Below are 26,025 nucleotides of genomic sequence, written 5' to 3' on the forward strand. Positions count from 1 at the left end.
TGAGGGAGATTGGGGTGGGGGGGAAGTGAAGTCTAATGGAAACCAGAAGTCGATCCGGTTGGAGGGTACTCAGACCGAGGATGAGGTATTGTTCCTCCAATTTGTGGGTGGTCTCAGTCCGGCGGGACTGAGGAATGTTGGGAATGGAAGTGTTCCTTCTGTCCGGCCTGGTGGGGCTGCGTTTGCCTCTGACTGAACCTCGGAGAGTTGAAGTTTTGCTCATTAATAATACAGGTTGCTTTGTGCAGACTCGGCGTCCTGGCTCTGCTCGCTCTGCAGACGGGAATAGATCAGCAGTGTGGTGCTGAAGGACACATGGATGTAGTCCGCAGTTTTCACCGACTCCACAGGAAGTGCCCCCAGCTCCAGGTCTGTAGCGAGATCTCAGGGATGGATACCTATGCAGAACAGGCCTGGTCGGTGGGACTCACTGCCTGTTCCATGACAGCTATTGTAGTCAGAGAGGGACTGGGGGGGTGGGGGGGGGGGGGGGTGGGAAACACCTGCCACGTGTGTAAGGCAGCTACATAGAACATTGAACAGTACAGCTCGTGATGCTGTGCTGACTTGTATGAACCTACCCAGCAAAATAAACCTTCCCTCCCTCACAGTCCACAACCCCTCCCTTTCCTTACATCCAATAGTCTCTTAAAAGTCCCTATTGTACCAGCCTCCCCTACCACTCCCAGCCATGCATTCCAAGCACAGAGCATTACAGCCCAGTACAGGCCTTTCGGCTCACCTATATATTGTGCCAACCTATATATACCTACCCCAAAAAAAAACCACCACTCTCTGTGTAAAAATAAACGACCTCTGGCATCTCAAAACATGCGCAAACTGTAGCCACATCCCTGACTGCAAAGGATTGGGGAACAAAAAGCACTAGAAATCCATCAGAAAACACAGGAAGCACCCAGCAGGACCGTCAGGATCTGTGGAGAGAGAAGCAGTCAACATCTCAGGCCCATTAATAATTGAGTAGTGTCCAAACACATTCAAAGGTATTCTACCTCACCAAGAATCAGAATTTATTGTCATGTTGTGAAATCTGATGATTTGTGGCACCATCACAGATGCAACATTGCTATAAATTACATTTTAAAAATATTAGTGCATAAAAAGAGAAAGTGAAGTCGTGTCTATAGTTCATTGTCCATTCAGGAATCTGATGGCGGAGGGAAAGAATCTGTATTTGTGTCATCTTCAGGCTCCTACACCTCTTTCCTGATGGTAGCAGTGTGAAGAGGGCCTGGCCTGGGTGGTAGGTGTCCTTGAGGATAGAGGCTGCTTTCTTGAGACACCGACTCTTAATGGAGGGGAGACTGGTGCCCGTGATGATGCAGGCCGAGATCACAAGCCTCTGAGGCCTCTTCCTGTCCTGTGCATCACTGGAGGCCAGTCAGAATGCTCCCCACTGTGCACCTGTAGAAATTTTCATATGGTGACCTAGCATATCTCTTCAAACTCCTCACAAAGTGCAGCTGCTGGTGTGATTTCATCTCCACATGGAGGGCCAAGATAAATGTTCACCCCTTCCACTGTTGACCCCTCAATGAGGACTGATTTTTGCTTTCCTGATCTCCCCTTCCACCATCAGTTCCTTAGTTTTGCTAACATTGTGATACCCCTCAACCAACTGATTTACCTCCCTCCTGTTCACTTCCTCAATGCCATTGGCAAATTTGTAGCTGCCATTTGAATTGTGCTGGGCCACTGTCATGGGCGAAGAGCGAGTGGGCTTGGCAGTGGATGTGTTCAATTACTCTAGGGACTTGGCTGATGGAATTTGCATTGGTGTAAAGCCTTTCACATCCTTGGGATGCAAGGCCCTTCACGACTAGTGACTTGCATCATTAGGGTTAGGGTCCCACGCCATTACTCCCTTGTTTGGGTGACAAATGGAGTCCCAGTACAAGTTGGCATTAACCAACTTGAAGCCTGAGGCGCCCCTGCTGAATAGAACCAAGGAACGTCTGCACAGGGTGAAAATCAAAGAAGAACTGCAGATGGTGGAAATTTGGGACAAAAACAGTAAATGCTGGAAATACTCAGCAGGTCAGGCTGCACCTGTGGGAATAAGGAATGGCGTTGATCTGGTTCTCTTACCACGGACGGATCCTGACTTTTACATTTTATTTTAAAATTCAGCACGGTAACAGGCCCTTTTGGCTCGTGAGCCCATGCCACCCAATTGACCTACAAACCCCAGTTTTGAACAGTGGGAAGAAACTGGAGCAAACCCACGCAGACACGGGGAGAATTCCTAGCAGACAGCACCGGATTCGAACCCCAGCCTCTGGCGCAGTAACAGCACAGCACTAACTGTGTTTCCAAGGCCTTCTATTACACAGGGTGGGCGGGGTTGAGAGTTTTCAGGAGGGAGAATATCCTGTGATTTGCAAAATGGTTGTTGGGGACTTCCGAAGCCCTCCCCCCCCCCCCCCCCCCACCACCCCACGACTCCTCCCTTCCAGCAGACACACTCCCTGTTCCAGGGCCACCTCTGACACAAAGGTTTGGATTTAATCTCAATGAACTTGAGGTGATATGTCACAAAACACAGTGAGCTGGGTTCTTTGGTGAGCAGACTGATGGCATTGCATACAACCGAGCAAAGAGCACAATTTGCAGAGTGTTGGAATTCATTGAAAAGAGAGATCAGCGAGGAAGGGTAGAATGAGATCACGATGTTGTGGGGTTAGTTGGGAGAGTCTGGAGTAAAACACAAGAGTCCGCAGAGACTGTGGTTGAAGTAAAAACACAATGCTGGAGAACTGCAGCAGGTCCAACGGTGGACTTTATACAGCAAAGATAACCAACGTTTCGGGCTTGAGCCCTTCATCAAGGCACGAGCAAAATGTCAGCAGACGCCCAAACAAAATAGTAGGGGGGGAGGGGGGCAGAGAGGGACACGGACCCAGACTGGGAGATTGCTTCGCTGAGCACATTCATCAGTGACAGGGATCTCCAGTGGCCAACCACTTAAATTCCGCGCCCCACTGGCATGTCTGTCCACGGCCTCGTGCTCTGTCGAACCCAGACCGCCCGTAAATTGGAGGAGCAATATATAATTTTCCATCTCCAAGCAGATGGCAACAAAACATCGACCTCTCTGGTTTCTGCTAGCTCACTCCCTGATCCTCCCTCCCTCCCCATCCCTCTGTTGCCTTTCCTCCAGCTCTCCACCCCCCCTTCCCTCTCCACTGCCCTCCCCCTGTTTACGGCTGTATCCACCCTCCCTTATCCACATATTTCCTCCTGCCTGTGCTCCTCCCCCTTCCCCTCCCCCCCCCCCCCCCCACCATTCTGTTCAGGCACCTGCCTACATTTGGCTCGTACCTTAATGAAGGGCTCAGGCCCAAAACGTTGGTTCTGCATCTTTATCTTTGCTACATTAAGTACATGGTTTGACCTGCTGAGTTTCTCCAGCATGCTTGTGCGGAGCACTGTTGTGGGGTCCATTCATGAGCCTGATGGGTGCAGGGGAGAAGCTCTCTCCAAGCCTACTGGTGAACAGTGTGGGAGGAGGGAGAAAAGACAGTGCCCGGGTGTGATGAGTCCTTTGGTGTGTCGGGAGCCTTTCCTAGGCAGATGTATGTGGAGGGAAGGGGGGATGGGTGATGCTCTGAGCTGCGTTCCCCAACGTGGGAGATGCTACTTCCTCTCATGAAGACTCCCTGGCAGGTTATCGTTCCGATGGGCTCCCAAGGACCACATGTCAGCAGCATCCTCACTGCGTATGTGTTTACTGGTCTCTTCCATGACATCCGAATCTGCGTAGAACGGGGATCGTGTTACTCCATTATTTACAGCATGGCTAACAGAAGACAGTCCTTTGATACAGGGTTGTTCTATTTACAGTAAAAGTAGATTAAAAATAGCATGTCTGAATGGTTGGTGAAATTCGAGAAGACAAGAATCCATGGAGATGGAAATCATATCAAAAATCGATGAAACCGAGTGTTCTCTGCTCATTATAGACAATGAAGTGTGGAAATGACCTCATAGGTGATCTCAGCTGTGTAGTCGATGGGATAGTGGCGGATAGCTCACCTCTTCGGTGGCTGCAGCTGCAAAGTGAAATGGCACAGAATCAAGAACTTCAATCCAACCCGCCCACAGTGGTGGAGCTAAAAGTAAAAACACAAGATCAAGCATGAGCTGAACCCTTCTCGCCTCCAATTCCAATTTCCGGCCTTCCTCCCCACTCTCCCCCCCCCCCCCCCCCCATAGTCCTTTATACCCTGACTAATTAGATACCTATCAATCTCCTCCTTAAACTCCCCCAGTGAGCAGGCCCTCGCAGCTGTACATGGCAGCGAATTCCACAAATCCATGACCCTCTGGCTAAAGAAATTTCTCCTCATCTCGGTTTTAAAGGGGTGTCCTCTTGTCCTGGACTCACCCATGAAGGGAAACATTCACATCCAATCTTTTCAGCATTCGAAATGTTTCTGAGATCCCCTCTCATCTTTCTATACTCCAATGAATACAGTCCAAGAGCTGATAAATGCTCCTCATATGTTATCCCTTGCATTCCAGGAATAAACAAAGTTTGACTTATTGAGTGTCTCCAGCGCTGTGTGCTTACTTCAATGATTTACTTCTCAATGATTGAATTGTCTATCTGAGAAAGTCTTCTTTGCCTGTGTCTGGACCATACCCCTCCAAGCCTTCCCTATCCATGTCTTTCTAACATCACAACTGTACCCTTCCTCTGCCAATGCACTCCACTGACCCACTGTTGGGCGCTACCAGTCCAAGCTAGGGAAATGAGGGGAGGGAGAGGAGACTCGACCTTTATGGCCCGGGTCACAGGGGAAGAGTCCAGGGAGGAGTCTAGGAGATGATGTCATCAGGAAGGCAGGCTAGCCCTGTGCCTGTAGTACATACAACCATATCAATACACCCACTACCCGCCTGTTCCTCAGGACATCTCACTTTAAACCTAGGCTCCATAGTTTTAGACGTCCCTTCCCTGGAATAAAGACCACAACCATTTGTCCCATTGTGATTTTTTGCACCTCCTTCATGTCCCCTCTCAGCTGCCTGTGCCCCGGGGAGAAAACTTCCAGCCTTTCCTTACAATCCAAGTCTTCCAGTCCCGGTAACGTCCTCGTGAATCTTTTTATTGTTGCACCTTTTCCAACTTCATCTCATCCTTCCTGTAGCTGACTGAACAGAACTGCCCACGTTGCTCCATTTGTGGCCTCACCAATGTCTTGTGCAGTTGTATCACAACGTCCCAACTCCTGTTTGCAGTCCCCTGACCGATGAAGGAAAATGTACCAAATGCCTTTTTCACCACCCTGTCAACTTACCCAGCCTCTGTCCTCGAGGACCCTCACCACTCTTCACTCTCCTACCATTGGGGAAAAGGTCCAGGGGCCTGAGGACAAGCACGCAGTGGCACAAGGACAGTTTCCTCCCCTCCTGAATGATTAATGAACCATGGACACTGCCTATAATTTTTTTTTCTTGCTCATTTTTATTTATTTTGTAAGGAAGTTTATATAAATATTTGCCCTGTGATGCTGCCGCAAAACAACGAATTTCGTGACACGTTCATGATAATAAATTCTGATTCTGATTTTGACCTATGTCGCCACGAAGTACCCACATCCTGAGCTCTCACTGCAACACTCTCCAGGGCCCGGCCATTCCCTGGTTCGAGTCCCCAAAGTACAACACCTCACACTCGTCTGAGTTAAATTCCAGGATGGAGATGGTCTTGCAACTTGAGTAGCAAGAACAGGGATTGGTTGAACATCGATCAAATAATTAAATGTCCACTGCTAATGTCACAAAGGTCGGGAGGAAAGTAACTTACGTCCTCACTACTAGAAGGATGTGGAAGCTCTATAAAGGGTGCAGAGAAAATTTACAAGGATGTTGCCTGGTTTATGAAATCAGTCGAGTGAACTTGGAGTGACGAAGGATGAGAGGTGACCTGATTGAGGTGCATAAGACAATGAGAGGTATTGATCATGTGGACAGTCAGAGGCTTTTTCCCCAGGGCTGAAATGGTTGCCACAAAAGGTCACTGGTTTAAGGGACTGGGGAGTAGGTACAGAGGGGACATCAGTGGTAATTGTTTTACGCAGAGAGTGGTGGGTGGGTGGAATGGGCTGCCGGCAACAGTACTGGAGGTGGATATGATGGGGTCTTTTAAGATTATTTTGGATAAGAACATGGAGCTTAGAAAAATAGAGGGCTATGGGTAAGCCTAGTAATTTCTGAGGACATGTTCAGCACAACTTTGTAGGCCGAAGGGTCTGTATTGTGCTGTTGGTCTTTCTATGTTTCTGAGGTGAAAAGGGATATGGATAGGTGAGGTGAGTGGGCAAGTATGAGGCAAAATGTGATACTGTTTCTTTAAGCAAGAAAAAGGCATAGTCTAACAGGCAGAGAGATTTGTCCTGGAGTATCATTCACAGAGCACTAGAATTCAAGTAATTAGGACAACTAATAGAATGTTCTCATTTATCATTGGGAGAAATAAATGAAAAGTGGAGATGTGGTTTTTCATTTATTTGGGGAATTGTTAGGAGCTTGTTAGTTTATTCACAGCAGCAGTGAGAGTGGGACCGTTGAAAAGCACTGGGAAAGGTGGGTACTTGTCAGGTCAAAGTCAGTCAAGTTTATTGTCAATCTGATTGCACAAGTACAAACAGCGTTCTCCGGTCCTCGGTGCAAAACATGCAGACACAAAACATACAGACTGTGACGCGCGCAGACACAAAACACCAAAAGGCTTTATTCTGCTAAAAGTCTGTACACACCAGTTTCAGCTGTGATGGCTCCCCAGCGACTGGCTCAGGCTTATATTTGGGTCGTCTGATTGATAGCTGGCCAGGTTAAGTCAGCCCCCAGGTGGTCCTTCTGCAGGGACAGAGATCACCCCCTGCTGTAGGCTAGTGGTCGTATCACCACACAGACATATGCAGGACGTATTCATGTGTACAGATAAATATTGTTTCATAAATGGTGAGTGTGAGAGTTCCTTTGGTTGTTCAGCGTTCTCACTGCCCATGGGAAGAAGCTGTTCCTCAGCCTGGTGGTGCTGGCTCTGATACTCCTGGATCTCTTCCCCGATGGAAGCAGCCGAAAGATGCTATGTGCGGGGGGTGGAAGGGGGTCCTCTTCAGACAACAATCCTGGTAGATCACATTGATGAGGGAAGGGGGAGGAAAACTCCAATCATCCTCTCTGCCACCCTCTGGTCCTGTGGATTGACCTCTGATCCATTTCTCTTGCAGCCACCGTACCGCACTGTGATGCAGTCGGCCAGGACGCTCTCGATAGAGCTCCTGAGGGAGGTTGACATAATGGTAGCCGGTGGCCTTGCCCACTTCAGTCTTCTCAGGAAGTGCAGTCGCTTTTGCTCCTTCCTGACAAGTGAGTGTCCATGATAGGTCACTAAAGTGAACTCCAAGGAACCTGATGCTCTCCACTCTCCCCACTACAGTGTTGTTGACATCCACGATCATCTCCTTCACCTTGTCCACGTTGAGACTCCGGTCACGCCACATCATGAGATTTTCCACCTCTTCTCTGCAGAGCAACTCCTCGTTGTTGCCGACGAGGCCGACGACTGTTGTGTCACCTGTAAACTTGCTGGCTGTGTTGGAGCCGGATCTGACGATGCAGTCGCGGGCCAGCAGCATGAATAGGAGCGCCCTGAGCACTTGGCCCTGAGGTGCTCCAGTTAATTGTAAGTTAGTGGCTCATCGACTGAAGCCAATGAAAGGAAGGGAGGCTCAACGGCAGCTTTGGGAGTGCCCAATGAAAGAGTGGGACTTTGAGGCTTGAGAGGCTTCAGAGGACCTGCAGGTGACAGCAGCTCTCTAGGCAAGAGGAACAGGTAAGAGCAGGTGAGTTCGGGTAAGGGCATTTCTTATTGTACAGTCTGAGCAGTAAGAATGGCAGCTTGGGCAGTAATATACTCCTCTTGGGAAATCTGGGACTGCACAAGTGTCCCCGATGACTACAACCTGTGTCCGGCTACAGCTCCCCACAGATTGAGTTGGGGAATCCGAAACATCATAAGGCAGGGGATGTGTTGGACAAGTGTTATTAGGGAGGCGGACAAACCTAGGAGCTAGGAAGGAGGTAGCTGAACAACTGTCAGGAGAAGGAAAGGGAATGGGCAGTCGATGCAGGGTACCCCTCTGGCCATTCCCCTCAATAATATACCATTTTGGATACTGTTGGGGGGGAAGGGTGGGGGGGTGACCTACTAGGGAAAATCTGCAGCAGTCATGTCTCTGATGCAGAGTCTGATCTCTCTGGCTCCAAGGGTACTGGGGATTCATTGGTGATGAGAATAAATGGGAAATTCTAACAGGATCAAGACTCTTGAATGGTACGTTGCCTCCTAGGTGCCTGGCTCAGAGATGTCTCTGATTGAGTCCATAGAATCCCTGAGAGGGGAGGTGAGCAGCCAAACGGCATGATATTAATGACACCGATTGGGGAAAAGGTCCTGAAGGGTGAATATGGGGGAAAAAAGATACAGCAGGACCTCAAGGGCGGTAATCTCTGTGCCACGCGCTTGTGAGAGCAAGCTGTTCTAACAGATGGCTGCGTGGCTGAAGATTTGGTGCAGGGGAAGAGGTTCAGGCTTGTGAATTATTTAGGATCTCCTCTGGGGAAGGAACAACCTGTACAAAAAGGACGGGCTGCACCTGAACTGGGGAGGGACCAATATCCTGGCAGGCAGGTTATATTTCTGTGTGTGTGGGGGGGTTAAACCACATGGTGAGCAGGGGGGGAAATGGGGGCCAAGGTGTTAGGAGTAGCTGGTGAAATGGTAGATACTATGTATAGTGAAACTGTGTGGAAAGATGGAACATAAATGTAGAAAGTTGGTACTTTAATGCAAGCAGTTATAGGAATATAGAGCAGATGAACTCAATACGTGGATCTATGACATTGTGGCCATTACAGAGATTTGGCTGTCTTGGGGGCAAGAATAGCTGGGCTTTGGATGTTTCAGTAAGGACAAAGAAGGGGGTAAGAGAGGTGAGGGAGAAAAAGGGGAAGGTGGGGGAGAAAAGGGGGAAGGATTATCCATTGAATTGGTGTGGGTGGATGTCAGGTATAGGAAGAGAAAAATAAGATTACTTGGTGTACATTATAGACCCCCCAATAGTCACGGAGACATCGTCAAGCTGATAGGGAGGCAGATTCGAGAAAGATGCAAAAATAATAAGGTTTACGTGACGGGTGATTTTAAGTTTCCTAATATTGATTGGCACCATTTTGGAGCAAAGGGTTTGGATGGAGTGGAATTTGTTAGGTGTGTTCAGAAAGCTTTCCTGACACGGTAGGTAGATAGACCAACTAGAGAGGGTGTACTTGACCTGGTGTTGTGAAGTGGACCGGGTCAGATGTCAGATCTCTCAGTGGGCGAACACTTTGGAGAAAGCCATCACAGCCATGGGCGGCACGGTTTACGTTGTGCTTAGTGCAGCGCTGTTATGGCGCCAGCAGCTGGGGTGCGTATCTGCTGCTGCTCTCCCCGTGTCTGCGTGGGTTTCTTCTGAGCATTCTGATTTCCTACTACCCTTCAAAACGTATGGGGGTTGTCAAATCAAATAGCTTTTTATTGTCATTGTACAAATTATACAACGAGATTTATGACAGCAGTACAACCAATTTTCCCCTGCAACCGCTGCAACCGTGTCTGCCTGTCCTGCATCGGACTTGTCAGCCACAATCGAGCCTGCAGCTGACGTGGACTTTTACCCCCTCCATAAATCTTTGTCCGCGAAGCCAAGCCAAAGAAAAAGACAAGGTTACCAATGCAGCGACGCAACCACAGGCAGCACCACAGAAGTTGAATAAAAAATTTAATTTACAGTGCTGTATATGTCATGTGAATGGAGGGGGGGGGGGGGGGTGTCGGCTGTATGTATAATAGATGTGGAGGACAGAGAGGGGAATTTGTGGATATGTGTTCAGTGTAGTGACAGCCTGGGGGAAAAAGCTGTTTCTGAGTCTGTTTGTTCTTGTCTTGATTGACCTGTAGCGTCTGCCAGAGGGTAGTAGGTCAAACAGATGCAGGGCAGGGTTGGTGGGATCCTTTATTATTGCTTGTGCTCTACTGAGGCAACGAGAGGTGTTGAGATCCTTCAGGGAGGGTAGGGGACATCCAATGATCTTTTCTGCTGCCCTCACCACCCGTTGAAGTCTTTGCCGCTCTTCTTCAGTGCAATGGGAGAACCATACTGTGCTGCAGTACAGCAGGATGCTCTGTACGGTGGAACTGTAGAAGGTAATCAGCAGCTTCTGACCCACCTTGCTCTTTTTGAGCATTCTCAGGAAGTGCAGGCGCCTCTGGGCCTTTTTGATGACTGCTGAAGTGTTTACAGTCCAGGAGAGGTCGTCTGAGATATTGATGCCCAGGAGGGTGAAGCTGTAGGTCAACTGGATGTGTTTGGGCGGCACAGGCTCATGGACTGCAAGTGCCTGTATGTATAAAATGTTTTTTTTAACCCCTCTCCTTTTCCACAGCACTGGAGAAGAACAGGAATAGACAATTTGGGAAAACATTTAATTGGGGTTGGGGAGAAGGCTATTAGGCAGAAGCTTGTTATCATAAATTGGGGAGCAGATCTACTCACAAAACGTACAGGAGAAATGTGGCAAAAGTTGAGGGGACATTTGTATGGCACTCTGCAAATTGAGGTGGGGAAAGGATGGTAAGGTGGGGAAAGGATGGTAAAGAACCACGGTTATGTCAAAAATCTAGTTAAAAATAAAAGCAAAGCTTACACGAGGATTAAGAAGAAAGGAACTGATAGAGATCTAGAGAATTAAAAGATTGCCGGGAAAGAGGTTAAGAAGGGATTTAGGAGCGCTGGAAGGGGTTATGAGAAGGCCTCAATTAGCAGGGTTAAGGACAGTGGCATCACTAAGGTTGGTGTCACACCACCCCCACCCTCCACCATGGACCTTCTGCTGACCCAGCCCATACAGAGCCCTGAGTAACTTTTTTTTGTATTTAGATCGTAATTCCCGTAGATCACTGAATGTAACGGCAATAGTAGTGAGATAAACAACCAGCAAAATTAAAATCACACCTTTAAATTACAATATCATTCACACAACCTAAATGTATTTATATCATTTCATGGTGTTAAAGTGAAAATTTGGTAAGAAAACAACAGAATTTGAAATAAAAATGTTTAAGAACTACGTCAAAATTATGTTGATTTTTCTCCTTCTTTTCCTTTAATTACAACTTCATTCTCAAAAAGTTTACATTGGTTCACAAATACTAATGACCACCAGAACATTTGACAAAAACAGCGACTATAAAAACCCCAGCAGCGATGAAAACAACAGCGCGGGCTTGTAGTGCGTGCAGACGAAACCGCGTGATTCGAAGCGTCATTGTGGCAGGTCGAAAAGTAAATGAGCATCGGGTTTTAGCCTTGTAGGTGTATTGATACATGTCTGCTGGGCTTATGAAAAATGTTTTTGTTGTTATAACTAACCACAGGGATATTTTTATAAAAATAATAAATTTCTGCTGAAACACTGCACAAAAATTTTATAGACAGTCATCTTGGTGTTACCCCCCCCCCCCACCCCGATGGTATCACCCAGAACATAGTCTGCACCCCCCTAGTGACGCCAGTGGTTAAGTAAAACCCCAAGTCATCTGTCACGAACTAACAAGCCTTTCAGATTTGTTGGGGGATAAAGAGACTTTGTTGGCACCAACAAAGGAACAGCAATGGCAAAGATTCACCAGACAATGGTAAATTCAAAATAATCATTTTTATTAAACTATAATAGCATGACATTTCTTACTTATCTTTAACTGAAACTCTACCTTAAACCCCCCCACTATGTGCAAATGTAAATGTGTATGTGTGCATGTTAAAGTCCCAGACTCTGAAAAGTCCATTTTAAAACTTCAATATCATTTTGATCTTGCTTGAAGCTCTTAAATTTTCAGTTCAGAAATAATTATAAAGCACTTTTAAACATCCTATCTTCAAGCCTCTTTAAACTCACAATTCTTTCGATGAGTTTTCCTTCAGAGAGATTTTCCTTCCTATGAGTGATTTTGCAAACTCCCTCTTAACTTGCCGAAGAGTTCTGGAGTCTGTTTACTTCTGTTGAATGAAGGCTTTTGGAATCAATGCTCCAAACAATGAATCTGTTGTGGTGGACTGGCCCCGCCTGTCATGCATGGTCAGTGGGGCAGACGCAGCAAAGATGGCGTCACAGGTCCTTGTCTTCTGGCCCAGACCGAAAGTGCGTGTACGTGCATGGCGTATGTTCCGGGATGCGAGGGGCAGGCTCCGGATGGCCTTGAAGGCTGCAGCCTCAAAGTAAATCAGTTGTGCTAAACAAGCTCACAGCCTGCTGTCTCAGTTCTTTCAACTGACTACACTGCCTTAAAGAGACAGTTAGAAGTGGACCTACTTATTTCAAAGCCACTTATTCCGTGTTCCCCTATTGCAGGAAGAACATAGGCAGTGTTGGGGAATTATTGCTGCTGGTCAGACCTGTACCTTCACAGGATTGCAGGTTTCCTAAACTGACTTCTTTGCCTCGTATTCCAAAAAATATATTTCTCGCAAATTTCTCGTGTCACATGGTGTGTGACCTCATTTCTCTCTTGGAAGTTCATAATGTCTTTTCACACTGATGAGCTAAAAACATCTCTGTCCAGTTACTTACAGAAACAAGGGAATTAATTTGATGGTTCTCCCCTGGTTCCAGGCCAGAATTTACTAACAAAAATGGCTTCTTGTATACTCAATCCATTGTCCCACTTATCTCAAGAACCATCATAAAAATCTTTCATCTCTTCAATTGCAATCTGCAGCCATTCCGTCTTTCAAACTGACCTTTGTGGTCAATTATGTTTTAAATGCTAACGTGCTATCTTTGTTTCCCTGACCACCCAAACCTAACTTATTAAACCATACTTGTATAAAATATCATTTTAACATTAAACTAAGGATTAATATTAACACAGATCAGTTACACCTCTTCCACTTGTATGTAAAGAACAAGAAGTTGAGTTATGTGAAGATAGGGCCCATCAGGGGCGGTGAGCGCATAGAGATGGAGGAGGTAGCAGAGGCCCTTAATGAATTATTTGCTGCAGTATTCACCAGAGAAAAAGACTTTGGCAATAGTGAGGGTGACTTATAAAGTGGACTGAAACATTTGAGCATATTGACATCAAGAGAAAGGATGAATTAGAAAGCTTGGTTAGTTAATTCGCCAGTTTTACCCAAGGCTACTCTGGGGAGCAAGGGAGGAGATGGCTGAGCCACTGGCGATGATCTTTGCAGCATCACTAGGGATAGGAGAAGTACCAGAGAATTGGAGCTCAAGAAAGGGAGGAGAGATAACCCAGGAAATTATAGACCAGTTGGAGAAGGTTCTGAGAGACTGGATTTACAAGCATTTAAAGAGGCTTAATCTGATTAGGGATAGCGTGGCTGCATCAGGGGAAGGTCGTGCACCATGAGTCTGATTAAATGATGTAGCAAAGGACTTTGATGAAGGGAGAGCGGTGGATGTAGTGTATAGAGATTTCAGTGAGGAATTTGATAAATTCCCATGCAAGACTCATTCAGAAAGTAAGGAGGAGTGGAATCCAACGAGGTCTTGTTTTTTGGATGCAGAATTGGCTTGTCCAGAGAAGGCAGAGGGTGGTAGTAGATGGTTTGTATTCTACATGGGGATCTGCTCCTCTCGGTGATTTTTATAAATAACCCAAATGGGGAAGTGCAAGGGTGGATTTGGTAAGTTTGCAGATGAAACAAAAGTGGGTGGTGTGGTGGATAGTCTGGAGGGTTGCCAGAAGCTACGGAGGGACATTGATAGGAAGCAGAGCTGGACTGAGAAGTGGGAGGTGGATTTTAACCCAGAAAAGTGGGTTCACTTCAGGAAGTCAAATTTGAAGGCAGAATACAATTTTAAGGGGAAGCTCCATGAACTGACAGATCTTGGGTGGAGTGGGGGGGTGGTCTGTGTCCATAAAACGCTCAAAGCTGCACAGGATGAGAGTGTTAAGAAGGCCTATGGTGTGTGGGATTGAGTTATCCACAGGATTGAGTTCAAGGCCCGTGAAGTAATGTTACAGCTATATAAGACCTTCGTTAGACCCCACTTGGAATATTTTGTTCAATTCTGGTCACCGCACCTCAGGGCAGATGCAGATGCTTTAGAGGAGGTACAAGGATGCTGCCTGGTTTGGAGAGCGCGCCTTATGAGTATAGGTTGAGTGAAGTTGGCCTTTTCTCCTTGGAGCGACGGGAAGTGAGAGGCACTGATCGTGTGGGTGGCCAGAGGCTTTTTCCCAGGTCCAAAATGGCTAACACAAGGGAGCATAGTGTTAAGGTGCTTGGGAATAAGAGGCAAGAGTGGGAGGTGAATAGAATGCGCTGCCAACAACGGTGGCGGAGACAGGATCTTTTTAAGAGATTCTTAGATAGGTGCTTAGAAAAAAAGTCGAGGGTAATGCAGTAGGGGAACTCTAGGCAGCTGTTAGAGTAGGCTACTATGTTGGCCAGCACTGTGTGCTGAAGGGCCTGTACTGAGCTGTAGAATTGGTGAGACCTTATCTAGAGTTATCACAGTACTGGTCATCTTATTTAAGGCAGAGGCTCGATGCATTGGGATCAGTTCAGAGGGGAACAATGGATTGAGTTGTGATGGCCAGTCATGATAATTCTGAATGGGGGCTTGCTTCAAGGGCTGACTGGTGAATATATAGAACTGTTGAGGTTGATTTTGGCAGCAGCTGATCTCAGAGGTATTTGCAATGGGGTAGATGGAATTAAGTTTATTTGAGAAGATAAAAACACACAGAAAGACTGGAAGATCTCAGTCTGTCTCACAGCACCCATAACAGGTTATATTACCGACGTTTTGGGCCTGAGCCCTTCATCAAGGCACAGTTTTTAAAAAAAAACCCTGGTATCTGGCACCTATGGGGATTGATAAATACTGGATGTGTATTTTCCGGTTGCTTGAGATTGCGTGTTGCACGATTGGCGAACTAACAGTGAGGTGCACTGATTTTAAGCATCCTTATTTTTTTTTACCTATTTATTTTCCTCGTCGGTTGCCTGAGGTTGCCAATTGCTTGATCTCCAAATAACAGGGGTATTACTTTTTTAACCTAAAAAGGGAGGCATCTGAATGAAAGGGTGGAAAGAGAAAGATGGGGGGGGGAGGGGGGGGGGAAGAACAGGAGGGGGAGGAGTCCAGACCGACAAACAAAAGGTGTTAATTAGATACAAGAGGGAAGGTGAGAATTGATTTTGGCTCTGTGAAAGGATACAGAGGGAATAGGGGTGAGATAGAGCAGGGGGAAAGGCAACAGGGGAAGGGGTGGGACAGGGAATACGGTAACTTTAGAAGAGGGAGGGTGAGATAGAGCTGGGGAAAAGGGGGATGAAGAGGTGGGGGGAGGTAACGGAACCTGGAGAAGTCAATATTAATGCCATCCAGTTGGCTTTTAGTCTGAACTCCTCCCCTCCCATTCTTTCCTCTTTCTCTCTCAGCTCTTTATCCTGGTTTTGGCTTGCATCTTGAAGAAGGGTTCAGGGGTGAAACGTTGGTTCTATATCTTTACCTCCCACGGACTCTGTGAGACCGGCTGAGTTCCTTCAGCATTTCCTGTGTGTGTTTTACTACAATCACACCGTCTGCAGACTTCCATGTTTCAACTGATTGATGAAGGCCGGATGGGCATTTGATAAGATCCCACATAGCAGGCTGGTCCAGAAGATTAAGGCACATGGGACTCGGAGCCAGCTGGCTAATTGATAAGGGTCAGAGTAAGTTGGTCAATGACACAAAAGCCAGTGGTGTAGTGGATAGTGAGGAGAGTTGTCTAAAGCCGCAGTCAGATGGGGTGTTAAGCTGAGTCCTGGATGCCAATAAGCACAAGGTGAAGTACTGGAGAAGTCCAATATGGATCAGACATGTACAGTAAATGGAAGGGCACCAGGGAATATTGTTAAACAGAGAGACTTGGGGTTCACGTCCTTGATTGCCTGAAGTTGTAACATGGGTAAATAGAGTGGTGAAAAAGGTGAATGGCGTGCTTGCCTTCATGGGTTATGGCGTAGGAGATAAAAACACGAGAAATAGGAACAGGAGTCGCCCGCTAATCCTTCCCCGCTATTTAATGAGATCGTGGCTGATCTGATGATCGGCTCATCTCCACCAACCTGCCTTTTCCCCATATCCCTTAATTCCCCTACTATGTAAAAATTTATCCAACCTTCTCTTAAATATATTCACTGAGGTTGCCTCCACAGCTTCAATGGGCAGTGAATTCCACAGATTCACCACCTTCTGGGAAGGCAGTTCCTCGTCATCTCCATCCTAAGTCAACCATCCTAGATCGTGAGGCTTTGTCCCCTAACTCTAGTCTCCCCATGAATGGGAACGACTTACCTACCTCGATCTTTTGTAACTTTATGCGTTTCTATAAGATCCCCTCAGATCTAATTTCAAGCAAGTACAGCCCCATCCTTATAGGCTAACCCCCATCAACTTGGGGAACCTCCTCTGGACTGCACATCCATCCTCAAGTAACATAAAGATATTGAGATAATGTTGCATCTTTACAAAACACCTGCTAGTCTGCACTTGTGTGTCGATCCTGGTCATCACACTGTAGGAAGGATGTGGGGAGGAAGTGCCGAGGGTTTTCAGCAGGAGGACTTTAGCTATTGGGAGAGATCAGATACCTGGAGCCGCGATACTTTGAGATTTTCCATTGATGTGCACAGTGTCGGGGCCACCCTCACACATCTGAATCAGAATTTATTGTCATGACCGTGTCACAAAATTTGTTGTTACGGCATCACAGGGCAAACATTCAAATAAACCACCATACAAAAATAAATATAGTGCAAGAAAATGTCAAAGTGAGGTGGTGTCTGGTTCATTGTTCATTCAGAAATCTGTTGGCGGAGGGGAAAAGCTGTCCTTGTGCCACTGAGTGCTTGTCTTCAGCCTCCTGTACCTTTTCCCTGATGGTCGCGGTGTAAATAAGGCATGCCCTGGGGATCTTTGAGGATAGAGGCTGCTTTCTCAAGACACCGCCTCTTGTCGATGTCCTCAGTGGAGTGACGTCTGGGGCCTGAGATGTCGCAGGCCGAGTTAACAACCGTCTGGAGTTTATTCTTGTCCTGAGAGTTGGCGCTTCCATACTGGGCATTGATGCAACCAGTCAGAAAGTTCTCCATAATACACCTGGAGATGTTTACGAGAGTCTTCGGTGACATACCGAATCTCCTCAGACTCCTCACAAAGTATAGCCGCCAGTGAGTCCTCATCGTGATTGTATCAATATGGAGGCCACAGGACAGATCCTTGGAGATGTTGACACCCAGGAATTTGAAGTTTCTGACTCTCTCCACTGCTGACCCTTTGATGAGGACTGGTTCGTGTTCCCCTGATTTGAGTCAGGTCACAGGCAGAGCCCAGTGTCGGGGCCTCTCCCACACGCTGGCAATGTTGGGGCCTTTCCCTTGTATGCGGGCAGAGCCCAGACACCCCACACTCTCCTCGCTGCCTTCCCAGCACCCCTCTGCACAAAATCCAGTTACTTCCATTTAACCTGGACTAAAACGGCTGATGATAAGAAATGATTTAACTCGTCACTCTGGGGTAAAATCCAGTTCAGGCTTCAGGAGTGGAGCAGGACGTTTAGTGCTGTCTGTAAAGAGTTTGTACATTCTCCCTGAGAATGTGTGGGTTTCTTCCGGGGGCTCCAGTTCAAAACGCACAGGGGGTTGTAGGTCAATTGAGCGACATAGGATCGTGAGCCTGTTGCCATGCTATACATCTAAATTCAAATGAAATTAATCAGCTTGAGCCACAAGTTCCCACGTTCTGGGCAGTTGGTTTCTCCTAGCCTTGCAGGAATTTTCTCATTGGCCCCAATCCATTCAATGATCTGACTCCTGCCTCATTTCATCCGGGTATCTCGAGTTCACCTCTTCCCTTCAGCCTGGCTGACCCAACAATACATCTCGCTTGCATCTAATTGAACCCATCACCCTGCTCTGCCTGTGGTCAGATCCACTGATGCAGGGCTGTGGCTAATCCTCGCAGTGAGCCTGATCTCACAAGGTCACGCCGAGCCCGGGGTTGGATTACCAGCATCAATGCAGCAGGAGGAGGGCGGGTGAGCAGGGAGGAGAGGCGAAGGCTGCAGATGCAAGTTAATGCATCTGAGGGAGGACCCCGCTCCTCTCGGGGATTAGGCCAACCCTCGAGGTGGTGGGGAGGCTGTCCCTCGAGGGAGAGATCTGCTCCCCTCAGAGGGCAGGAGGGGGCTGAGTCCCTTGGGGAAGAGGAAGTCGAGTCCCTTGAGGAGGAGGAGGAGGAGGAGGTGGAGTACCCTGGAGGGGGAGGAGGAGGTGGAGTACCCTGGAGGGGGGAGGAGGAGGTGGAGTACCCTGGGTGGGGGAGGAGAGGTGGAGTCCAATGGTGGGGAGAGGTGGATACCCTCTGGGGGGGTGGAGGAGGTGGAGTCCCTCAAAGGGGTTGAGGAGGTGGAGTTCCTTGAGGGGGTGAGAGGAGGTGGAGCCCCTCGGGAAGGAGGAGCCCCTCGGGAAGGAGGAGGTGAAGTCACTCGGGGGGAGGTGGTGGAGTCCCTCGAGGGGCAGAGGTGGATTCCCTAGAGGGGGGAGGTGGAGCCCCTCGGGGGGGGAGGTGGCCAATTCCCTCCGTGGGGAAACCATTGCTTGAGGGGAAGGGGAGGGGGTCAAGTCCCTCGGAACTGAAGAGGGCTGTTCCTCGTGGGGGGAGGGGCCATCTCATGGGGGTGTCCATCCCTCAGGGTTGGGGAGGGAGCCGAGTCCCTGCGCTCCTGAGGTGAGGGTACATCAAGCACCTCGGGTGGGGGAGGGATTTCGTGCGCCTTGGGGAAGGTTGAGCCCTCAGTGGAGGAGGAGGAGCCCATCGAGTTAGGGGGGTGGGGGGGTGCCTGCGCCCATTAGGAAAGACTCCACTCTTGAAGCTGGAAGTGGACACTAACCCCACGGTGTCGAGCCAAATAATTTCCAGCTGCTTCAGTCCAGGTGAATGGAGATTTTTGTACATTCAGTAATAAGTTTCATGACCTTATTTTAGAAAAATGGAGCAACAGTTTGCAGTCATTTTCGTACAGATTTAGAGGTTATTTCATTGACTGTTATGAATGATAACTATGACCACATTTCAAAAACACTTTCCAATTCGCCCCAGTAACAGTTTTCATTTCAGTTTACTACATCTCAATAAGTTATTTATTTATCATGTGTGTTTTATCAAGTAACTTAATAGCAAATTAAACGAAGTAAATAGTGCAGAGTTAGAGATCAGTGAGAACGGAGATCGGCAGTGTTATTTTAGATTCATTCAAGGCGGTTCAAGAAACTGTCCTTGAATTTGGAGGTGCGTGACCTCACACCCGTGAACCTTTCTGAGCGGGAAATAGAGTATGGCAGGGGTGGTAAGGCTTGGCAGTTTGTCCAAGGCAGCGGCAGGTGTGGACGGAATCAATGGAGAGGAGGGGGTGTGTGTGTGTGAGATGGTCTGATGCCTGTTCACAACCCTTGTGGTCTTGGGCAGACCTGTTCCTGTCCCATGCAGTGATGCACCCTGACAAGATGTTTTCAATGGTGCAGAGCTGGCATTCACCGACCTCCTGTTTCCGTTAACCACCCCCTCATCTTTCTCTCTCTCTCTCTCTCTTCCCTTTTCCCTCTGTCTCCTTTCACAGAGCCAAAAATCAATTCTCACCTTTCCTCTGATCATATCCAAGTAATACCTTTTGTTTGCTGGGCTGGACCCCTCCCCCTCCCATTCTTCCCCCTTTCTCTCTCAGTCTTTATTGAGATGCCTGCCTGCTTCTTGCTTATACCTGGAGAAGGGTTCAGGCCCGAGACGTAAGTTACGTATCTTTTCCTACTACAGACGCTGCGACACCAGCTGAGTTTCTCCAGTGTTTATTAGTGTCTGTTTTTACTACAGTCACAGCATCTGCAGACTTCTACATTTCAACCCGCCCCCCCCCCCCCCCACTTTGTCACAGGTAACGTGTCATTGTTTCCTCGGTGCCTAAGGAAGCAGTGGCATTAGGGTGCTTTTGTGGCTATTATGTCATTAGGGTGGAGCAGTGCAGGTTGTTGGAGATACTTACCCATGAGTACTTGAAGCTGACCCTCTCTCTGCACCATTCATTTGGCTCGGGGATTCATGTCACTCCTCTTCCAGAAGTTTATAGCCAACTTCTTTGTCTCACTATTACCAGCATTATTTGCAATGACCTTTACGGATTTTGGATGGAGTTGGAGCGATGTTTGGACACACAGTTGTGGACATACGGGGATCGAGTGGGAGGCTGGGGTACCTAGCCTTGAGGTGGTGCAGTCTACAATCCTCACTGATTCTCGTCTGTAGGGCAGGACGTCCAGTGGAAGAGGGTCTCAATTGGTAAGGAGATTAAAAAGTGAAGGAAGAATAAAGTGAATGATTGGTACATGGTGAGAGATGCTGTGTGTAGTAAAAAAAAACACTGAAATGCTGGAGGAACTCAATCAGTCTCGCAGCATCAATAGAAGATAGATATATTGCTAATGTTTCAGGACTGAGCCCTTCTTCAACTAATAATCAAAAATAAGCAAAGAACAGGAAATCTCAGTATAGAGACAATGCTGTCAGGGGGACGATTGGTATGTGACACACATAAAGGCTCACTAAGAAGTTCTCATCCAAAATCCTTCCCTGGCTGGTAACTGGGTTTCCCTGGGAAGATGCCAGTATTGTAGCTATAGGCTGGCGAGCTTGCCTTCACCCACGATGCTGTCTGCTGTATCCATGTCATCAGACATTTCTTGGATTGGATTGAATTGGCCCCTTTGTTGAAGGTGTTTGCTAAATGCCTCTAGCAGTCTTCCACAGGGATTTTACCTGAAGGCTGCACCTGGCATTTGGAATCAAGCGACTCAGGTGGTTGGATTTGAAAAGCTCAGATCAGCAGGAAGCTGATTAGGCAATAGGGATCAAGTGATCTTGTGACACAGGGTGGGATTAATTCACTTCAACTTGGCAGACTAGGGAGATGGTCCTATTGACTGGAGTTCCACACAGTACATGCAGCAGTGAGGTGGAAATCTACAACTGACTAGTTTTTTCCTACCTGCCTCATTCTGGCTTTTGGATGTTGGTCTTTGCATGTTGGGCCCCACAATTGTTCATGGTGGGGATATTCTGAAAGCTTTTCACTCCCATGAGCTGATTAACTCTGAACAGGATGTAGCGAGAATGTCGAGCTTTGATGTCATCCATTTGCTACGGAACGTTGTCTTTCACAGGCAGATTCAATTCCAACCTTGAAAAGGAATTGGGGAAATGCCTTTACAATGCAGCAAAGTGCCAGGAGGAGACTTGCTCACCCTCAGTGCAGGTGAGCATTGAGAGACTTGGGGCTATGTTAATGGGCAAAAATGAGAGAGAAGGTTCCAGGGAAATGTGGGAGAATAGAATTGATGGGATTGCTCTGGGTGGTCATTGGCTTGGTGGGTCAAAGAGCTTTCTCCAACTCTCCTTGCAGAATAAAATGACAGGGACTGGGCATCATAACTCGAGTGGTTCAGGTAATGTCTGTAGCGTGACATCAGAAAGAGGTTGGACCCTGACTTCCATTCACCACTCAATTAAAGCATTTCCCTTTCTACTCATCTTGAGTGCATGATTGTATCAAGTGCAAATACATTTCAAATTATCTTTATACCTCTTTAAGAATATTGTAATATTACAGAATGACAATAAAGAAATCTTGAATCATTAATATAACCTCACACTCAATGTCATCACAACTAAGGAGTTGATTGTTGACTTCAGGAAGGGAAAACCAGAGGTGCACAATCCAGTGATCATTGGGGGGCTCAGAAGTAGGGAGGGTGAGCAAACTTAAGTTCTTTGGGGTCCCCATCTCAGAGGATCTTTCCTGGACCCAACACACTAATGGCATCATGAAGAAAGCACGTCAGTGCCTCTACTTCCTCAGGAGTTGGCTGAGGTTTGGTTCGACAACAGAAACCCTGGCAAATTTCTACAGAGGTGTGGTGGAAAGTGTGCTGACCGGCTGCATCATGGTCTGGTACGGGGTCACCAATGAACGAAAAGCCCTGCAAAAGTTTGCAGGACACAGCCTAGGGCATCACAGGCAAAACCTCCCCACTATCAAGAACATCTACAGGGGACACTGCCGTCGGAGAGCAGCAGCGACCATCAAGGACTCATCAGGAAAATGGTATCGGTGCCACAAGACTCACACCACCAGGTTCAGGACCAGCTGCTCCCCCTCCACTATCAGACTCCTCAATGACAAACTCAATCAGAGACTCATTTAAGGACTCTTACTTTTGCACTTTATTGATTTTTTTTTCCCTCTCTGTATAGCAGTTAGTTTGTTTACATTTCTTTATTTGTTCACATGTGTTTGTGGTGTACAGCTTTTTTTTTACACACCAAGAAGTGGTAATTCTGCCTGGCCCACAGGAAAAAGAATCTCAGGGTTGTGTGTGATGTCATGTATGTACTCTGTCAATAAACCTGAAATTCTCTGCAGGGTCTTCCCACGCCTCATCATCTGTAATTCTGTTTTTTTTTTATTTCCACAACCACATTTGGAATGATGACCACCTTCCACGACAGCAGGCTATTTACCCTGGAACACCCTGTTTGTCTTTCTGGAAGGAAATACGTGCAGGATCCTTCAAGCCCGGATTTTCACACAGCCCTGCCAAATCCTCGACTCGTTTCTGTCCAACTCACATCTGTGGAACCTCTTCCAACATTTCTTCTGGTTGAACGTTGCATATCCCGGAGGAAAAAACACTGCTGCATAACTCTGTTTACAATGGATTTGTGCTTCTAAATTGATAGCTTCTGAGTTTTGACAAACCAAGGTGAATGCACTTTCTCAGATAATGTATCGAACCTTTTCCTTGTGTTGAAATCTACTATTAGACTGCAACTTACCTTTCTGTATTCCAACAGCAATTCTTTGACTGATCCTAATGGAGTTCATTAAAGGCTCACTAATGCCTCTACTATCTAAGAAGTCTGAGAAGATTTGGCATGTTGTCAAAAGTTTGATCAAACTTCTCCAGATGCACTGTGGAAAAGTAAACTGACCAGCTGCTTCACAACCCAGTTTGGTTATTCAAGGGCCCAGGAACGCAGAGAGCCACAGAAAATGAGACTGCACATGGGGCACTGTGTGCCATTCTGATCTTCTTACTTGAGGAAGGATATACTGGCTTTGGAGACGGTGCAGAGGATATTTACTAGGTTGATTCCAGAGATGGGGGTGTTGGCCAATGAGGAGAGATTAAGTCATCTGGGACTGTAGAAGAATGAGAAGGGATCTTATAGGATTTGTATCTCGACACATAAAATGTTGTAAGGCAGAGGTAGGTAAATTGTTCCCATTGGTGGGGGAGATCAGAACTAGGGGACATAGCTGGCCGATCCCGAATCACCCTAGACCTCCTTGTCTCCTTGCTAATATTATTCTCACTGGCACCAAAGCAGATGTTAAGCCAGATCACCAGGAGCGTAAGACAGAGGACCTCTTTCTTTCGGCAAAACATCTTGAGACCAATCCTGCTCACTGCGCCAATTGTCCTGGGTAAACTTGTACCTCTCACTTAGTTCATTTTAGATTGGTCACAGTGTTTGAGCTACTGAAAGCAGAGAGCAGTTCAGTTTATACAAATGTTTATTACAAATTCAAAAGCTGATTTCAAACTACAATATGCAAGCCCTTCCCAAATATACTTATCAATGCCTGGACTGGTCCCAACTGCCGAGGTGAGGCAATGACTGCAAACTTGTAGTAGGTTGTCGGGGCGCCGGTAACAGCTTCTCCACCTCCCCCAACCAGGACATTGGCTGGACTCTAGAAGTTCTTCTTCTTGCTGAGAGATGTTGCCACCTCTCGGAAAGTCTCCCACTTCAGCAGTGGGACCTATTCCCAGGACAGCAAGAAAGATAAGCGAGCAAGCTAGCATGCTAGGCTTCTATCGAATAACTAATTTTCAGCTTATCACTTTGAATACAATGGTTTATTTTGCATCAAGGTTAGGCCTCTGACAGTCTGTGACCAAAACAAGCAGGAAGATTAAATGTTCTTGGTACAAAGATGTCCTTTCGTCAGATAACAGCATCTCTGACCCCTCAGTGGAATTTAGCTTATGTCTGCTGATTCTAAAACACAAGCAGGTTCTCAGCCTTGCAAAAGCAAAGGCTGCAAAAGTAAAAAAACAGTTTAAATCTTCTATTACAGGGGCACAGACTGAAATAATAAAATATTTTTTGTTCTTTTATGTGGTTGGTAGGAGAGAAATAGAAACCAACTAAACTTGACTCCCTCACAGGGAAGGTGGTCCCATACCTGATGAAGGGATCAACCCCGAAATGTTGGTTATTTATCTTTGCTATATAAAATACACTGCATGACCAGAATCTGAGGGGTGGGGGAGGGGAGGAGCATAATGGCATGAGAGAAGGAGGTGAAATAATATCAAAATTTGAATTTTAAAAAACTTTTTCAAAAAACAAAATTCAACAAAGACCTCAGGAGACGTGGCATTTAGAGCAAAGAAGGCAGCTGCCTCAAGTGGAGAAAATGCAATGAAGGAGCCTGGATCTTGGGCTCCACGAGCAAGGAAGGCTTCCTTTAAGCCAGTAACAGCAACACCCCTCCATGGAACCTGAGGACACGGTGCTGAAACTTTACATCTTTCTCCAGTAGAGTTTTTAGTGTGCGTGTACAAAGGTGTGCAACTGCACAGGCACCAAGAGGACGACTATGCCGCTGAGTGGAAGTTAAACAGCGCTGCCTCCAGTCGCACTGTCAGAAGTAAAGTACTGCAGCCTGAGATAGAAAAGCTGCCAGAAGCATCTGTCTTTACCACAGGCTGTGATCAAAAGGATAAAGGAGGCCAAGAAGGATCAGATGAAGAGGATGACAAGGAGGTTATAGGGGGTATTCTGGAGTTTCAAGGTCAAGATTTGGCTATGCAGGAATATACCTCATTAATGATGAGTCCATTTAAGATTTTAAGAGATGATATTATTACGAGCCCAGAGGACTCTAAAACTCAGCAGCAATAGAAATTCACCAAGATGATGGTTACTTAAACAAACATTGCTTTTATTTTCCTTAAACTTAAAAAAAGGATCAAATTTTAACATTACTATTAACTTAACCAAACAACCCCCTTCTAATTCTAAGCACATGTATATGTAATGTGTACATGTTCAGGAAAGTTCTTTGCTTTAATGATCTAGTCATTCATTTCTCACTTCTCCAAGTTCACTGGTATCAGACAATTTTTACACTGTGCACAGAATTTAACATTTATGAATTTTCACCAGACTCTGGTGCTTAAAGTTAAATAGTTACTGCTCAGGAAGGTTCTTGTTGGTTTCAGAGAGAAATTTGTTGTTCATTGGACAGACACAAACTGATTTCCTCTGATCAGTCACTTCAGTGTCTTGCCGAAGAAACTTGCCTCATCATGGGTTTTCCAAAAGATTACCTCTTCTTTCAGGTTACTGTAGAGTTCCCCTTGTTTCCCTTACTTCAGGAGAAACACTCGAGCCAGACATTTCCTCTTGTAAATGTCTACAAGGGTTTTCAACAGGCTGAACTCACAAACCATCTTCAAAATGGGGTTTTCAACAAGCCTGCCACCTTGCCATTTTGTAGCCTCAACTGCTACTGCAGAATGACCCTCCCCTCTCTCTCTCTCTCTCTCTCTCTCTCTCTGAGAAGAATCCCGTTTGTTCTTTCCACTCTCTTTGCTTGTAAAAAAAAAAACAAATGACTTCTCCCCAAGGCCCCAAACCCAATTCTTGAAAGATCTTTATCAGCACTTTGAGCCTGGACTTTTCCATTTGCACTTGCTTTTGAAATTCTTTCCAAAGCAGTCCAATGTCTCTGCAAAGCCAACCAGA

At 46.8% G+C, this 26,025-nt stretch overlaps 1 protein-coding gene and 1 long non-coding RNA gene across 2 annotated transcripts in view; one reads left to right on the forward strand and one right to left on the reverse strand.

Moving 5' to 3' along the window:
* Nucleotides 1-26,025, forward strand: part of LOC138752420 (calsenilin-like) — a 79,799-nt gene that overhangs the window by 10,992 nt on the left and 42,782 nt on the right. The window lies entirely within an intron of this gene.
* The window catches only part of LOC138752421 (uncharacterized), a 37,804-nt gene continuing 15,720 nt past the window's right edge, over nt 3,942-26,025 (reverse strand). Inside the window, exons 2-3 of the long non-coding RNA XR_011350628.1 lie at nt 21,194-21,385; nt 3,942-4,073 (exon numbers count right to left, since the gene is read on the reverse strand). This is a non-coding gene — a long non-coding RNA (uncharacterized lncRNA). The remainder of the gene's footprint in view (nt 4,074-21,193; nt 21,386-26,025) is intronic.

This window comes from Narcine bancroftii, chromosome 2 (assembly GCF_036971445.1).
Source record: "Narcine bancroftii isolate sNarBan1 chromosome 2, sNarBan1.hap1, whole genome shotgun sequence".
NCBI classification, from domain to species: Eukaryota; Metazoa; Chordata; class Chondrichthyes; order Torpediniformes; family Narcinidae; genus Narcine; species Narcine bancroftii.